The following is a 17,076-nucleotide window of genomic DNA, read 5'->3' on the forward strand; positions in this document are numbered from 1 at the left end:
GCAGTCGCGGGGAGGAGTTGCAACACTCCCCGCGACTGCATCCGTTCTGCGGTGGTATGACTCACGGCAAATTGCAGCCGCGGCGCACACTTGATTGTACGCACTGTATAAGGCGTATCCGTACAGAAGGGTCTGCGCCGAAATTTTAGAAACACGTACTTTTTGTGACCTTCACAATACAATTCTTATGGAGCAGATCGCATAAAATAAATTCTTTGACTTTCACATAATTTAATTGTAGTAAGCTGTTTAGAAACGCTCGAACACGCAACTAAATTTTCTAAAACAACAAAAAAGAATGATAGCTTATATCACGTCATATTACAGCGTAAACACATTTCGTTGCCATGGCTACTGTAAAATGTACGTCGGTTACGAACTGATTGTTGTCATGATCGTAATATTTTTCTCGTATAGGAAGTAATGCATAAAAAATTGTCTTGATCTTGACTCCATATATATAACAGCAAAATTAACAAATTTCTCTGGGTTGTCTCTCCAGGAAGAAAATCTTACGTTTTTACCATTTTTCCTATGAGCCTCTGTTTAGGTGAAATGGGAGGTCGGGTGACAGTCAAACAGATGGTTAAGGCACGTCCACATTACTCGTGCTCGCTAGGCTTCGGCGCGTGAGGATCCGTATATTTACTCGTAGTGTGTATAGGCTGTAGTCGTATTTTAATTTATTGGCTATAGTTTTTAAATTAAAAATTTAAAATTTACTTGTCTCGTGACTTGTCGTATCGTCCACATTACTCCCGAGCATAGCGAGTCACACGAGCACGAGTAATGTGGACGCGCCTTTAGATAGATACACGGAAAGTTGTCTATGGTGTATGTATTTGACTAGTGTTGCGTGAGTAATGGTTCGAAATACACTTCACTGTCCCACGCTATCCTGTTTAAACCAGAATCCTGTTATAAAGTACTACCTTTTATCTTATGCCTTTCTAGTAATTAAGTCGCTTTGAAATTTCTGTCTTCTTCAGCACGGATGAATTAAGCATTCTCTAATATGTCCCAATTAGGAAACAATTTCTGAAACTATGGATCCTTTTTAAACATTTGGTGGAAACGGGATCGGCCCGTTGCAAGACTTACGGGATATACACGGGATAGCACACTTACAGACAAAACGCGGACATTTATCCATGAGCTTAATAAATTTCAAGCCACATCCCACAGTTCTGGCGATCAGAGAGAGTAAGTGCTATGCTTGAAGCTTCATTACTCAGCTTAGTCTTCTTCCTCTGCCTCCGGATTCAAGTCACTCTTCACAGATTCTCGTGCATAACTGAACTCACTTGGTTGCCTCAGTTGTCTTCAAGGTAACTCTTTAGCACGGACCACTTAGAAACACATTGTTTCCAACTGTGCTTCTATTGTTGCACGCCTACTCGTTGCTGCGGAAACGTGTTTACCGAGCCGTTGTCTAGAAACGGCTCTAGTATATTTACTTATCTCGCGGTCGTCGCATAGCAACGGCTCTACACGCTACAATATTTCTTTCGGATTCTTGCTATTTATGTCCTCTGTTACCATACGACAGGTCATATTTGCCGCAGTCAGGACTTCAAACCTCCTCTGTCTGGAATCGAAAGAAAGTCTTCTGAAGAAACACTCAGGATTACTGGCTTTTTGGACAATATTCATAGTCTTTTCTATAAAACGCAAAGGGACATAACGTTTCGGAACCTGAATCTGTTTCCATCCTCAGGTGACGGGTGAGAGACACCTCTGTTGGCTCCGTTAAAGAGAAGTAACCTCATTCAGGTTCCGAACAACGTTTTATACATCGAACCTTGAATCATTACTTCAAGCTCCCGTCAGCATGAGTTGAGCACTATTTCACAAAACAGTGTGTTGTTAGTAGGCATAGCTTCCCATGTGTAAAATTTATGTATTTACATAGAGTAATCAAGTTAATTATCTAGTCGTACTTCTTTATAATATATGCACTGGTACAAAGCAAGCTTTATATAAAATGTACATAGTGAAACATGCAAGAAGGAATACAAACAGAATATCTTCCCTTATGACATAACCCCCATTAAGAATTTGGCAATGCCAGGATACGAAAGAATTTACTCTTGGTTGCAGCCATGTGTTCTGCAGGGTGTAAATTGCTTGATATAGGCTTACTGTATATAACATCAAGGAGACTTTGCATAGAGTTTCGTATCCACAGAGAGAATGTTGAAAGTAGTTTGCCGTTGCCAAGTAATTCGTGTAAGCTATTACTCTTTTAAGCTGTGTGTCTCTCTGTCACAGGAACTAGATGTAATGGAGGAATTGCGCAAGACGAAATGTGTTGCTTCTCTTCTCTGGATTTCACGAGTAAATAAATAATGTTCATTTGGCTTTATTTACGACTAGAAGTCTCGTATATGTGCAAAAAGAACCTTGACTCTTTGCTTAGTTAAACTATGATACATCTTCCTGCGTTATTCTTTTCATTTCTTGTTGCTGGATATTTCGAATTCTTTTGGTCAAAGGCTTGGCCTTCATTGTTTAATTCCAATAATTAGGGCAGTTCTAAGAAAAGAGTTGGCAACAAAATCAGTCTGGAACTGAGTAACCAGAGCAGTGTTTAGAATAAGCACGAGTCTGGAGATATAACCGAGCTGTGGAGGCGGGTTCATATACCTCCAACGTAGCCCTGCGAGTCGCAGAAAGTGACGAAATGTGAACCCAGTGCCTGGGGGTATAACTGGACCACCCTCTTCCGGGGGGATATAAATACGGGGACCTAGCCCTCCAGGTTTGGGGTGTCTCAAATGTGAGTCTGTAAAATATGATCATGAGTCCCGTGGGAATCAGACAAGAGAACGACTGCGCTGGCGAGGACAAGCAGCAATTGTAAACGACAGACCCCATCCTCTCGTCAGGATGTTACATAAGGAATATAGCAGCAAGTGTTCAGTTGAAAAGAAAATACCTGTCGTGGGTCTCAAAGGGTTTAGCGCCAAGGCGAATTGATTGGCGGTAAACCTCCAGTCGTGAAGTAGCTCTGACTCTGACTCCAGTAAAGTTGAATTTCATATTCTGCTTTCTGAAAGGAAAATCTAACTTACAGATTCTGTTCTCTCTGTTGGTTTGTGTAGCCAGCAGCCTACTTCCTCCACAGTAAACTTTGAATCAGATTAAAGATTTCAGTGCAGTTGGAGGATCAAGTGTTGCCAGGTTTTAAATGTCAGTCTTCATCTATAGTTAGAAATCGGCAAACCTAAACGGTTAATGATTAAGGCTAATGACTTTAGCGTGCCCATCTTAACGAGTTATATTACATAGAGTTAAAATATTTCTGGTTCCAATCCATACGATGACATTTCTGACTGGAATTTTTAGTTATTTTGCCTGCTGAATACAATTTTTATAATTATTATGGCTCTACAGCCCTTTGTTGGGCTTTGATCACTCTTTCAGTTCCTTAATCCTACACACAGTCGATAGGACTACTCGGGCGGGAGGTCAGCCCGTCCCGAGGCCGCTACCCACACACAGAATAAACGCACATAGACATCTATACCTTGAGTGGAATTCGAACCCACGATCCTAGCTTTCGTGCAACTGAAGACAGTTCATGCCTTAGACCGTGCATCCACTGTGATCGGCGAATAATAATTTAGTAAATGGAAATAGTTCTTTCTAGTTTCTCATTTATTATCCTAATGATTGCTCTTTCGGTGGGAAGTAACCTGTGTTTCAGTCAGGTAACCGGCTCTCTTGACTGTGTTGTGCTTCATATATTGATACGCGCGATTAAATTCCGGTAGTAAAGGTAAAGCTATCCCTGTAACAAACCATGAAAGCCCATAGGGTTATGAGAGTCGATACTCCTATATTTTCTAGACAATCGGCTCATAGACGGCGGTGAGGTCAGCCTTACTCGCCGGCCGCCCTTTACGCCGCAGGAATATTCCTGGTACTCATTTGTGTTAGAGGCTGAGTCGACCCCAGGGCTGGAAGGGTTCGTCCAATTGAAGAAATTCACCTCATAGGGTAAACTTCCTTAGAATATCCCAGGATGTCTAATTTAAAATATCTGCTTCGTCTGTTTATACACTGTATGAACTCTAATTACACATGCCGCTGTAAATTAATCCCACGATATGAACCAACCACTGTAATCCGTGGAAAGAAGCTCGGAATTTACGCATCGTCGACTGTCGTCCAAGCTACGCCACTGACGTTTTTTATTTTGGAGGATCATGAACGCAAGAAGACTGCAGACGAATTCATTCCCTGGCAACTGGTTCTGCAACACATGCACGGCAATGCAAGGTCCACCTTCGGTGTGGACAGCCAGATAAACAGGACAAACCTGAATGCAGTTACAACTAGCCATTTATGTCTATAAGGAGCTGATGTTATCTTATGGGTATGGTCTCTTCTTTACGTTTGTATTTATTTATTCTTTTACTTATTTACGGTTGGATTTCTTTCAGTAAGTACCATCTTTTGCAGATACATATAGTAGGTGTAAGGGGCTGGTAAATAAATTAATTGAATTCTCATCTTACATGAAGGTATATACTTTATACTGAGATCATGTAAATAACTGTTGGCTAAGGAATCCAGAGCTTTATCAGGTTTATTACTCTGTAACTGAAGAAAAATAAGGAGACAAAATTACTTAAGTACATAAGACCAAACAAATCTACCTCATTCTATTTATTAATTCATAAACACGTAGTTATAGTAGGCCGCACACCGGCATGAGTCAAGACATGTAACAGTCAAGACACGATGTCTGCGACATGACGCAAAGAAAGGAACACAGCTGAAACGAATGAGATTATGGAAACCGCCGTACACCGGTCTGAGTCATGATGTTGACGTCAGCTTCATGCTGACGACGAATCACGAATGAAGCGAGACTGTGTCTATTGTCTCATGTCTTGATGCTTGTCCTGACGCAGTTGGTGTGCGGCCGCCCTTATAGTACTACAGTGTTGCAGAGCCTACATGCGCGGTGGAGACGACAGGTTTCACAGAAACGTCGGATTCTTATTACAGTATTACAATGAGTTACCTAGCTAGCGGGCTGAAACTATAAGATGTCTGACATATTCGGGAGGCGCCAGGTTCGAATCTCGGCCCGTACAATGACTATTCTGTCTCCGGTTCTTCTTGATTTTCCTCAGCCTCCCATGGCGATTACCTAGTCATTATTGATTGACCACTACTGTTTCCTTCCGAATCGTTTAAATTTATTGTTCACTGCCCGCAAGTCACTAGACGATCTGGAGTCTCTGGTGCTGGCAATGTGATATAATACTTTAATCTGCAACTGAATAAATAAAAATTTCACAGTGATGTTCTTATTATATGATATTTAAGCCGTAGTGTTCAAAGGGCGTTGTAAAATGAACTAATGAACATACCAAAGATTATAGACTCATCCACATACGTGACCTGGGCCAGCATCCTTGCTTGTCGGACCAGTTCTGGTTCCGTGAAGTTTGAATAGCTTCCAAACTAAGTTATGTCTAAGCCTTTGCACATCTGTTCCAATTGTTGTGCTGCTTAATGATCAATATAGAGCACCAATAGGATCCCAACGTTTCATAAAAAGGGTCAGAGTAATTGCAGTGTTCATTGTCAACATGCCAATTATTTCTTCATTTGCTTGTTTAATTACGAGTGTTTTAAAGATAAACTGGCACTGAAATTGTAAATTTATGTCCCTATATTTTTCTGCACAAATACTTCACATCTTGAAATACTCCATTCTTTTCTTTCCGTACCTGCTTAAGAACTGAGACAAATTTATTGATAATAAGTAATTCTTAAACTTGCTTCAATGAAATGTTTTTCACCTTACGCAAAATATAAAAAATATTTTTTCTCATTTAGTTTTGTAATATTGGCTCAGTTTTTCTGCCTTAAGACTCTTTGAGTACATTAGCACTGACGTTTAATAAAAATTTCAAGTGTGATCTGGAATATCTCTCAATGGGACCACCGCAGTTTGTCCCCCGACGAGAAACAAAGAGCAGAGATATTTCTTTTCACCATCTCGTCCATATCTGTTCTGCAGCTCACATGACGTTACATATGTTGCGTACAGGTTGCTCTTCTCCAGGGGGTAATATGGTCACAGCAAGAATTTGACTATTCGCCTCTATGTGCTGCCGGAAGTAATAATGCAGGAAGTTTATTTGCGTGCCTCTCATATAGCTTCATTTTGTGCTTCTTAGGGACACTTTGCTTGTATTCAGCGCTTATTATTCTCCACGATGATGCATGTTGATCAGAATTATCTACAACGACCAAGTCAACGACAGTGATTATGATGATTTTGATTATGTTAATACTGTAATTCTCTTCATATCAGCAATAGAGAATTTAATCAAGTGACTGGTTTATCGCAAAGTGTCAATTTTAAATAAAAATAGGAACTTGAAGATTCAGTTTAAATGTTTTTTTTTTCCCCTTGGCACTACAGCCCCAGTGGGCCTAGGCCTACCTCCATGAACTTCTCCGTTCACTTCGGTTTTTCTAGATCTTACACATACGGTAGGACTCCTTGGGCGGGTGATCAGCTCGTCGCAAGGTCTCTACCTGTACACAAACACAGAAAAACGCACACAAACATCCATTCTCTGAGTGGGATTCGAACCCACGATCCCGGCTTCCGAGCGAGCGAAGACAGTGCATGCCTTAGACCGCTCGGCTACCGTGACCGGCGTTTAAATGCTTTACTTACTCATAATTAAATTTTTCTTATTAAATAGAGGAACTGATATTATGTTATTCTATTAATAATTTTTTGTTGTTGTCCATGTAGGTCCACAATGAACATTTATCATCATTGGAATTAAAATGCCCCTGTGCTTAACTAATTAAGCACTACACCATGAAGGCGTATGGGGGAATAGAAGTAGAGACCCACATTTTCTTGACGTCGGCACTAGTTGGAGGTGAATGCCTTATTAAAATTCCGTACCAAATGTGGCAGGCTTTTTTTAAATTAAAATACGTACGTTTAAATGATATTTTGTTCTCTTCTCATTTTTTTCTTCTTTTAGCCCTAAAGCCCCAATTTGGGCCTTGGCCTACCTCCATGAAACTCTCCGCTTCACTTCGGTTTACTAGATGTTAGACATTCGGTAGGACTCCTTGGGAGGGTGATCAGCTCGTCGCTAGGCCTCTACTTGTACACAAACACTGAAAAACACACATACACACACAAGCACCAAACATCCATGCCCTCAGTGGGATTCGAACCCACGATCCCGGATTCCGAACGAGCGAAGACAGTGCATACCTTAGACCGTTAGGTTACCGTGATTGGCTTTTTTCTAATTAATATTAATTTATTTCAGTAATGTAAAAATTCTTGTTATGGAAGGACATTCGAGTGCTTCTCATTGCTCGGGGGAAGTGCAAACAGAAATTGCCTCCAGTGTTTGCCACAACCGTTGAGTACAAACATTTTTATGGAACAGAATTCTCATACAAACTGTCTTACCAGCTCCGAGTCCGTAATTGGCGGTTGGCGCGTGTGGTTTGGAGAATCTTATTTATCAGTGTCCTCTCCTGACTTTAATTACTTACTTACTTGGTATCATCCTGTGTAAGGAATGGGTCCTTAAGCAGCAAATACTGTACAAGGCGAGCCCCATACTAACTGAAGCAGTCACTGCTCCGCTAGACACGATCGATCGCGAACATCGATTAGAGAGAAGATGGGTGGGTTGCAGGAGGCACAGGCGCAAGGAAGGCTACGAGGATGGAGACCGGAAGGAAGAAGAGTGGATAATGAGAACGCGAGTAAGAATAGGCTGAAAGATAGAGAAGGGTACAGATAGGAATGGAGCTGACGATAAAGGGAACACAGAAAAGATGGTCCAGATTGGAGGAAGCGATGAAGATAACCGCGGAAGGCTGATGGTGGCAGTGGAAGGGGAAGAAATTAGGTCTTCATGTAAGAGGCGATTGCAAATAGTGGAAAAAGGAGAAATAACCTGTATAAAGCGTATCGCTATACAGCCCGGAATACAGATAAGTGGCCCGACTTCGCATGGAGAGGATACCTAGGCTAATAATTTATTGCTGTTTAACGATAAATTACTTGATGCTAATAGTCGCTCACGTGATCAAGAAAATCCCTGCGTTTTATGGAACCCGGAATTTCATAACCGTGTTCACAATAGCCCGCCCCCGTCCACTTTCTGGAACCGAATAAATCAAATTCACGTCTTTTCACTGTAATTGCACCGTCCATGCGTAGGTCTACCTGGTGATCTCTTCTTTTACTGTTCCCGACCGAAATTCTGTATGTATTTTTCACATCTCCTGAGTCAACTTTTCAGCAATAGCTTAATAAGCCCTCTCCCCCAGATAAGCACAGTAGACAGAGTGCATATTGTCCTTCGGGACTACTACAATTAATATATTTGTATGCAAAGAGATCTACGTGAATATGATAACACGTGATGCAATGAAGACAGAGACGTGTCTACATTCATCGTAGATTTTTTTAGAAACGTCAGCATGCCTATGTAGCAAAAATTGTCGACATTTGAGGAGAAAGACATTCCTGTTTTTTTTAGAAGCGAAGTAGTGTCAAGAGTTTTCTCTAAAAACATGAAACAGCCTGATATTTTGTCAACATAAATTATGTTAGTGAAGAATATTGATTTATCATAAGGATGAATACATAGACGCTTGTTAATCCTGAGGACGCGCCAAGTAAGACCACTGCACAAGGCCGCGCCATAGCTCAAGCGGTTAGTCGCTGGATTCCCACCGCGGCGGCCCGGGTTCGATCCCGGTTCTGGTCAAGTGGGATTTGTGGTGGACAAAGTAGCGCTGGGGCGGGTTTTCTCCGAGTACTTTGGTTCCCCTGATAATCTTCATTCCACCAAATTCTCGATCATCATATTCACCCGGGGCAGGCTACAATAGGCCAATCAGTGGCCGCCGTGCCGAGTGAACCCAATTGGACTCCATCCCCCCACTAAGCGAATTAAAAAAAAAGACCACTGCCTGTGTTGGTACCACAGGTTATTAACATCTGTCAAATTTTTAAGTGACGCTCCCAACACTCTCTCTTTCACTTCGACTCCGGCGAAAATAAACGGCATTTCTTTCTAGAAGCATGAGATTTTATCATGTTATTTTGCGACACTCAACAATACTCTATAAAGAATAACGTATGTGTGAATATCACCTGAACAGTCGGCAGTTACTGAGATTTTATTGCAATTACTTGTTACGTAACCCGAATGTCTGTCGCAATAACATGAATTCCAGTTACGGGAAATCATTTTGTATGAATTCAGCCGTGATTGTACTGTTTCCTGCTGAAGTGTTTGCAATGAATTCAGTGAAAGAGCATTAAAGCCTAGAATTGAATGACAACAATTTGGCAGGTGTTTATTTGTATGGCACTTTTGGGACTTCACTGCTTTTCATACTTCTAATTTTAGTCCTCTTTGATTCCAAAGGATTCTGATGTTGGTATGTGCTACTCAGAATTATATTGGGTTTTTCGACTTTGTCCATCGTCAGGTAATCTAAAATTAGCATAAAATTCGACCTCCCCTTTTCTCCTACTTTCACGAATGTGCGTGCTTTATCACAGTTTTTAATTGCATAATTTCTTGTTATTTCCTTTCTAAGTAGCCTGGTCTCAGGTAAGTAAACGGTTGTAGTGAATCTGACATGGCTTGTCCAGTGACTGATGTTAGTTTTTTTTAAGGGACCCAAGCGTGTCTCCCCACTCACCTGAGAACAAAAACAGATCCAGTTTCCGAAACATCGTGTTTTATGGTTTTCAGAGTACCGGGCGATGGACAAAGCCCAAAACTCAGTAATTCTGAGCATTTAATTCCTGTTTGAAATTTTTGTACGAAACTAGTGTTGTATTATTTTGAAGTTCTTAAAGAAGTACGCATTACTTTCATTTGAAGCAGTACATAATATCCTGAATTTAATTTCTGTCTTATAAGACTTCAATGTCGTGAGAAATATGGCAGTTATGTTGCCGAAATTTTAGTTTCAGCCTCATTTTGTGCGTCAGATTGTTATCCGCCAGACAAATGGCAATTCCGATCCTTCTCTGAAGATTTTCCAAGTGACAGACAAAGGCGATTGAAACATTCTCTTCTTTGTGGAAGCTACGAGCAAAAGCCCTTACAGAGTTGGAACAAGATTGGGTGGGGGAGATTCTGAGAGGAAGAGGCGAGAGCGTATCACGTCTAAGCCAGATGCCCATAAGGGTTTCCCTGAGAGTGTCGAATTGGGGAACGTCTTTATCTTGTCACAAAGGACGTTTCCCACACGCAGCTGGTTGAATAAGAATGTATGTTAATAGGATTATCTGTAGATGTATATTTCAGTCAGTTAACTGTGAAATATTGGTAAATTAATTGACCAGTTGCTGGGTAAAATTAACGTCTTGAAAAACATTTTACAAAATGTTGATGACATAAGAGTTTGGTTTACAGTGCTTGCAATTATCGCAGATGCAAGTGTGCATATATTGTTCTCTCTGATGAACTGGTGAAGCCTCAATGTTCGAAACTATTAAATTACTATAGATAACACATACATATGGTAAATATAGGAAAACTAAAAAATGAATCCTGTAAAGTAAGTAAAGGTATCCCTGTAACAGACCGTGGAGGCCCATAGGGTTATGAGATGTTGAGGTTCCCACATTTTCTAGACAATCGGCTCATAGATGGCAGCAAGGTTGTCAGCCCTACGCGCCTGCCGTCCTTTACCCCCAAGAACATTCAAAGAATATTCCTGGTACTCATTTTTGTTACAGGCTGAGTCGACCCCAGGGCCATAGTGCGGCTGGAAGGATTAGGTCAATTGAAAAGAATCAATGATCTCATCGGGACTTGAACCCGTGACCTTCCGGCTTGTAATATAGTGCCTCAACCAACTATGCTACCGTGTACCCCAAAATGAACCCTGTAGGCTTATATATATATATAGTACACTTTGAGGCTTAGTAATGTGTTGCAAATAAGCCTCTTGTTACAAAAATTTAATAGACTGAAGGAAATATTCTGCTACAAATTCTATTTGTAAAATATTCAGGCAAATTTGCATTGCGAAATGGCCCTGACGTTTGAAGTATACTGTATATAAAACCTGACAATTAAGAGCCATTTTCAATTCGAATTTACGTCTTCAGTTTATCATGTTAACTTTTTAAATATCTCCACAAACACCTTAAACGGACTGCATAGCTTCATCTTTATTCTCGCCAGAGCTCTTGCATTTGAATTGTATTTTTTTAAGAGAGACCATAATATTAGTACCACTGAAAAGAATTTTAATAACTGTAGAACCCTTCAGCACGAGGGAATACAAATTCTATATTTTGAAATACAGAAATTAAACCCCCTTTTACTTTAGGTTACTAGCAATGTTCTATATACTCTCTCAATTATTTAAAAATATAATGAACCGTTGATTCTAAAACTGACTGCATTCTATAATTATGTAATGATTTCCATAGCATAGCTTAACGTTAATATCTTCTCGTATATTTGGGTATGAAAAGGTTTCGATTTACTATAATAATCCTTATAATTTAAGTATATAACTTAGTCCTGTAAAGTTGCAAAGTATAATTTGTCATCAATTCTGGGTATATGAAATGGCTAAATCCCTTGTACTGCGGCCACTTCTGGCCTATTGTACGAGCCCCAGATGATAGGTAGGGGTGATCGTGAACTAATTGGTGGAATAAAGATTGGCAGGGGAAACCGAAGTACTCGGAGAAAACCTGCCCCAGCGCCAATTCGTCCACCACAAATCCCACATGACCAGACCCGGGATCGAACCCGGACCGCTGCGGTGGGAAGACAGCGACTAACCGCTTGAGCTATGGCGCGGCCTTTTCCTTGCCCTTAGTGAAATACTGACTCGCAAAGCTTCCGCTAGTGAAACAATATTTGTAATCCAACGTAGTATGTTCGTGAAGTTGCAGTTTTTAATACAAAAGGAAGATTTTTCGTTATAAAGAGTCAGATGGATGCATAATGCTTTTATAACTCGATTCTTATTGGATATAAAAGAGCCGTTACGGGTGTAGAAAGCTGAAATTTCATGCTGTGATCCTTTGCCCTCATCTCACGGCCGTGAATGAGAATTTACTGCCATTCCATGCAGTCTTACCTATACTAACGTCTGTTCTAGTACCGAGCAGCTAGACTTAAGTGCGCGAATTTTATGCCTTTATATATGATCTTCACATTGTGGGCACGCAATCAGGAGCAGGAGTAAACCAAAATTCATGTCACAGAACCAAATGCAACGCACGTACCATGCAGTTAGATTACTTTGCGATTTATGTGCCGGGAATTAAAGCAAATGTATTTTATCGGAAGCTTGTTAATTGTAGAGAGTAACGAAGTGTAAGATTTAAAAGTTCGTGACGATGTTGTATTAATAAAGTTATTGAATTCATGAACATATACACTGTCCTGCTTTTTTTCTATTTAAAACAACATCTCGAAAACTGGATTCTGCCTTCGTCCGGACGTAAAAATCAGTTCATGTTGTGTTTGTTCTACCTATCCTGACTTGTGTTTGATCTGGTATCCGGAGATAGGAACTAACTCTATCGATTGGGCCCAAATTATTGTGACGTATTGTGAAATATTATAATAAATATTTTGTTAATAGATTTTGCGTTTGATAGAATCTCTAATTATAATATTGTGTTAAAGCATTATCAATATTTATTTTTTATTTCTTTAGGACTATTCAGAAAAGTGTCACTGGACATGACAAATTTGGTACAACCGGAAGTCATAAATTTATCTTCAACGTCAGAATGACATTTTCTCGCCCTCTTAAAATTTTACTCTTCAAAATTTGTTAGATGGTATACTTGCAGAAGAGTAATATCGTAATCGTAATTAAGTAAACGTAAAGCTATCCCTGTAACAAGCCGTCGAGGCCTATAGGGTTTTATATACCTGGTACTCATTTCTGTTAGAGACTGAGCAGACCCTAGGTCCATAATGCGGCTGGAAGAATTAGGTCAATTGAAAAGATCCACCTCATCGGGATTCGATCCCGCGACCTTCCGGCTTGTAGCATAATGCCTCAACCAACTACGCTACCGCGTGCCCCCTAAGTAGAACCGTAGCATGTTTTATTGTCTAGCCATCTGAGTCATATTAACGAGTTAGCAATAGAGAAGATTGCTTCAGTGTGTGCACTAGTTTGATATAACCTCCAAACTGAAAGACTAGACAGCTGAATATGGCTTAAAAACCTGGTTGTATCTAATGCTATTATGTCATACAGAATTCCGCGCTTAAATTACAGGCTTGATGAGACCTGTTTCGCCTGCCGACAGAAAGTCGATAATCTTATATTGTAGATGTGATAACTCCACCCCACCCCCCCACTCCCCAGCAACTTCCGTTGCAGTATGTAGCTATAGGGAGATCGGGACATGATGTTGGGTAGGGGTGGGTGATTCACTTAGGGGCTCCTGCCACACCACACGTAAGCACCGAGATAAAGCTCCCACAATATTAGCATCCAGCATTATACTGGGACATGAGAAAGAGTGACACGTCCTCCGATGTAGCAGTGTCAGATTTCCAAGTGCAGACTGACATGCTCACATTTTTATAATATAACTTAACCTAGGATTAAGCGGCCTCCGTAGTCTAGAGGTAACGTTCCCACCTCATGACTCGTAGTACGTGGGTTCAAATACCCGGCGGAGGTCGTCGATTTTTTAAGGGCGGAAAAATTCAAGGAACAAGCCCTCCGGGAGGGACTTTAAGCCGTGGGTCCCGTGTCGTAGCTTTACGGCACGTAAAAGAACCTCATACCTCCAAAGGAGGTCACTGAGCAAAATTGCGGACGTTTGCCGCCCAACAGCAGTCACTAATACCTCCGGTAGATGGGGGAAGCATTATAGATACTTCTCAGCCAGTAGAGCCGGTCTCGCTGGCTGGGCGGGACTGATGGTAAGCAGCAATACCGGTAGGATATATAGGCTGGTAGAAATCATAGAGGGAAGCACAATGGACCACTACAGGTCTAAGTGCATGGGGAAACCCACCCTCTCTAATAACTAACTAACTAACTAACCAACCTAGGATTATCAGATAAACGTGCTTTAATTTCTGAACTTGTATAACAAATTATACTCGTATCAGAATAAAATAGCTTTAAAGGGAGCCTGTTTTAAATCAGTGTTTTCATTGTTTGCATCCTGTTGTAGATTAAATACCTGTACATAATATTATTATACAAGTGTCAGCACAACAAATTCGTAACAAATACCCAATGTTTTTGTGTTATGAGTGAAATCAGTGTCTTAACGGATGCCAGGACATGTGTCCCGAGTATGGAGAGAAGTCTGACGTACCCACTGATTATCCAATTAAAGTTTATTCTTCTAAGAAATTTAACGATATTTCTCATGGTCAGTACATTCCTTTCTTTAATGATACATAAATGTTCATTGCTTTGTTCACAAAAGCTGGCTATTGAAACATTTCCGGAACCAATTTGTTCCATCCGCAACTTCATACTTACTGTTCTACGAACCATTTTAAAATGGTCTCCCAGCCATCCCTATGTTTCCCAAATGGTTAACTCCTTCAGGTTTCCAACATGTATGAAAAACACGTGATACTGAAAAGGAGTTTCTACTATTAGAAATCAAGATAGATCAAAATACTAATGTAATTAAGATAAGTTATAAAATGATGAACCATATGTATAAATGCATTAATAAAAACATTTTAAATTATTGATACGTGATTCAACTTATCTTAATTAAATTAGTATTTAGTCTACGTTGATTTACAATGGTCGAAATCTCTTTTAAACATGTGTTTTTCGTATAAGAAAAATGTTTCCTTTGCGGTGTTGGTTTTTCCTTCTGATGATGGTCAATAATGGCCGAAACATATAAAGGATTTCTAAATATTAAATTGTTGTACTTGATGAACATCGATACTTATTAATCTGCATACTTTTATTACTCCACTATGCATGTTACATGTAGGGATATCACTCATTTCGAACGAAATTTTGGTAGCTCATGAATCACAGTAACTAGACACGTATTGTTAACGTCACAATGGGAAGTAGTGCTGTTACGTCACTGCGGGGGAGGGGGACGGAGTGTTGACTGGCCTGTTACCGTAGCCATTGTACCCACTGTGACGTAACAGGGGACACCGCGGTTACTACACAGTATGATTTGTTATGGTAGAAATTAGGAAACGTTTTTGAAAGTAGGTACATACACGTAGTTACTGCGAGTCTCTTGTACGGTCATGGTTCTGCTTGATAGATATATCCCAGTACACAGGTTCTATAAATACTCCTTCTGTATTAGATTTTCTCTCTTACTGATTTCCTTATAATATCGTGTATAATATGCTATAATATGTTTGGTATGCATAGCAGAATTGTAAGGGATTCTGAGTTCGGCGCGCTAAAGAAATGTGAGGTGGGTAGAGTAATAGGAAACACATGGGAAAATTCCATATTTTTTTTCCCAAGGAAACTTTCATGTCATTCTCTGTCTGAAAGCGTAACTTCTTTTTGGCAGCTAGAAAGTTATTACGCGTCATAACTTTTAGACAGAGGTATAAAGTTTATAAATTCCGCGGGAAAGAAGGGAAGATGGGTGAAGAAGTAACATGTAGGTTCAGAATAAATATATAAAAAGTTGAATTTTAAAGAAACTTCAAGAATATTTATACGCTGTAATTTAAATTTAAATATGTGACTGCCTATTCATCATAACGCAAAAGAAGCAGTGACTGATCGGATTATGATTACATTTATTTAATGCTGATAGTACAGTAAATATCTAATAATTGACCTATAACATATTCCATTATCTAGTACACCCTGTTCTATAGTATATTTAGTGAGGTTTCTAAACGGATCATCATGGAAAAATAGTGAAATCTTTATAGTTATGTAAGAAATATGTTTTTACTTAAATCTATAAATTTATCTTCTCCGCAATGTCAAAAATTGCTCTAGGGCCCGCCCAATGGGTTCCGGGGGCGATTTCCTCGGGGGTAAAGAGACCGAGGTCAAGCTATGCCCCCTCTCCCTCGTACGTCTTCTTGGCATAGTGCTTAATTAATTAAGCAGAGGGACAAATTTACTTTTTTTTTTTAATTTTATCAGTAATACGAAATCGTTAATACAGCTACGGTTCGGAAGTTGTTTTTGTTTTTGTATTTGAGTATTCCTGTTATGGTGTGTTCTCAAGACCGTAATCCTAATTATGTCCCATAGCAGTGCTTGAATTTGTTCCTCATTGTGTCTGAAGACTTCGCCAAGCTCATATCCTGACAGGCTGGTGTCTCGAAACTCGACTGTACGAGTATTCCTCTCAACTGAATTCTTCTGTTTAACCACTATGCACGGAACACGCAGAAATAACATACTCTCTCTTCTTGGGAAGGCGTGTTTACAGTGTCATTGCATAGCAACGGAAGTTACTCGATTGTTGCTTGCATATTCGTTGCTGCGGACATGTGTTTATCAAGTCGTTGCCCAGCATGAACGTCTATTCTGATTTTCGTATTCCGGCTTTCGAGCGTCATGTTGCAGTACATTACCAAAATGTACTATTAGGGTACGACTATAGTTTTTGACATCTTACATCACTTAAGGAATCTTAAAATATGTTAGACGTGATATATACATTTAAAACTAAATCTCGGTGAAGCTGGACTGTGCAACAAGTTGATCGTTGAAGGAAAGATGTAAACAGAGACAGTTTTGTTATGGGTAGTATAAGGAGATGAAGGGATTTATTGAATGCCCAATAACTAATCTCCTTCAAGCGTACTCCCCCAAGCCTGAAAATACGGGCTTCCAATCCTTTAGAAACAGCAGTCGTGCGGATTCTCCCCACACTCATGCTGTGAGCATTCGAGGAAAAAGGGAGAGATTAATTGAAAGGAGGGCCTTAATGTAATTTGATGTTTCCGGGGAAGTCCAGCCTGCATCGTCGTGACGTAGAAATAATCCAGTTATGTAGCCAGCTAACACAACCGCATTTCTTGTGCCGATTTATAAAACAAGATTTCTGCT

General features: G+C 40.1%; 1 protein-coding gene across 1 annotated transcript in view; it reads left to right on the forward strand.

The window, feature by feature from the left end:
- The window catches only part of LOC111864399, a 157,680-nt gene that overhangs the window by 6,906 nt on the left and 133,698 nt on the right, over positions 1–17,076 (forward strand). The gene's annotated exons all lie outside the window — the stretch shown is intronic.

This window comes from Cryptotermes secundus, unplaced genomic scaffold, assembly GCF_002891405.2.
Source record: "Cryptotermes secundus unplaced genomic scaffold, Csec_1.0 scaffold431, whole genome shotgun sequence".
NCBI classification, from domain to species: domain Eukaryota; kingdom Metazoa; phylum Arthropoda; class Insecta; order Blattodea; family Kalotermitidae; genus Cryptotermes; species Cryptotermes secundus.